Below are 1706 nucleotides of genomic sequence, written 5' to 3' on the forward strand. Positions count from 1 at the left end.
CCAAAACAGCTAAATATGCAGGTCCATAAAATGAAGGTACTTTTGAAACTGCCACGTTCGCTCTGAAGCCCATTCATCTCCTTCAGCATCCCAAAGATGAAGCACATGTTCCACTTAGCTATGTAGCTAAAGTGGCACTGTGCCCCTGACATCACAGGACAGTTCAATGTAAAACCAGACTTCTGATGCTGGGCTCCAGCTGCACTTTCTCACTTTCTCACAGGTTGTCATCCTTGCCCGGGAGAGCAGTTGTCTGAACAACCTCTAGATCATGCGCATACTGTGCTGCCAAAACTGGGTCCATGACAGCCTCTGGCTGGGTGAGAGCAAACACCAAGTTAGGGTCTCCAATTAGTCTTCTAGCAAGCCACAGGAAGGGCTGTTCAAAGTTGTAGTTACTTTTGGCAGAAATGTCATAGTACTAAAGGTTCTTCTTTCAGTGAAAGATAATAAATTTTGCTTTAACTTTCCTGTTCATAATGCCCACTCTGTTGCACATAGCACAATGGGGATTGTACATACTCATACCAGATCTCTCTGCCAGTTGGTCACGTTCTTGTAGGTAACCCTTGGTGTTGTCAAACATTATAATGGCACACTGGGCTTGTATGTCATAGCCATCTCTCAGCCCACCATATTACTCTTGACTAGCTGTATGCCATACTTTGAACTTAGTAGGTCCTCTGTTGGTAAGGAACACAAGGGGATGGACCTCAACACCCAAGGTGGCTACACTCTTCTCAAACTCACCAGTCAGATGATGTTTCACGAATGTAGTTTCCCAGTACCACCATCACCAACTAATACAAGTTTGAAGAGAACTTGGGGTTCTCCTTGGGCAGCCATCATGCTATTCCTTCTAGAAGTGTTTCTGGCCTGTCTGACTGAGGCTCCCTAGATTTAAACAAACAAACAAACAAACAAACAAAAAACTTTTTAAAGGCTGATTGGGCTATCACATTCAGCAATCTGTGATCTGTTTATTATATGCAATTGGAGTCAGTTTCCTACATTTCTAACATTAGTGGCAAAGTCTGACTCCAACTTGCTGTTTGAGCACATCAAAGCATATTAAATTCTCTCATAATTAATTTTCCTTAGAAAATTGTATGTTTAGTTGCTTATAATGCCTATGGAGAAGAAAAATAGGAATTGGTACCTTTAAACCAACTTTGAAATATTGGGATGTCTGAAGCAAAGGGGGTCAGGTTGTAGGATTTATAGTAACAGCCTTCTGGAAGGCAGGTAGCTAGAGATTCTACTTGGTTTTCTGAAGGGTGAGGCATATACCAGTGCTTGAGTCTTCTTGGGCCATGGCCTCAGCAATAAAGCTGTACTAATGGCTCAGATGTTGTTCAAAATCAAGGGCAACTCTGAACCATAGTAGTGGAGAACAGGCCACTCACTTGCTGTTAGAAATTTCCTCACATATATTTTAGTCCTCTAGCATTTGTGCTAAGATTTCAACAGAAACAATGTGGATAGTCTTTTCTAAAAGAGTTTTAGTTGCCTGAAGGATTTCTTATCATTTAAAATGTCTATTGGCAGATATACTGAATAAAAAGAATTTCTTCTCACCAGTATTTTACAAAATTGTTGAATGCTCATATTAAATGATAAAAGACCTGAAAGAAAACAAGAGGAGCCCACATTGTATTTTATGCTCTGTTTGCTCAGATCACATATTAGTGTTCCAGAAAGTGGCT

The 1706-nt window shown here is 40.7% G+C and overlaps 1 pseudogene; it reads right to left on the reverse strand.

The window, feature by feature from the left end:
• Nucleotides 1-217: 217 nt before the first annotated feature.
• On the reverse strand, nt 218-846 carry LOC122200898 (annotated as a pseudogene).
• Nucleotides 847-1706: the final 860 nt, after the last annotated feature.

The sequence above is a fragment of the Panthera leo genome, chromosome A1 (genome assembly GCF_018350215.1).
Source record: "Panthera leo isolate Ple1 chromosome A1, P.leo_Ple1_pat1.1, whole genome shotgun sequence".
Classification (NCBI taxonomy): Eukaryota; Metazoa; Chordata; class Mammalia; order Carnivora; family Felidae; genus Panthera; species Panthera leo.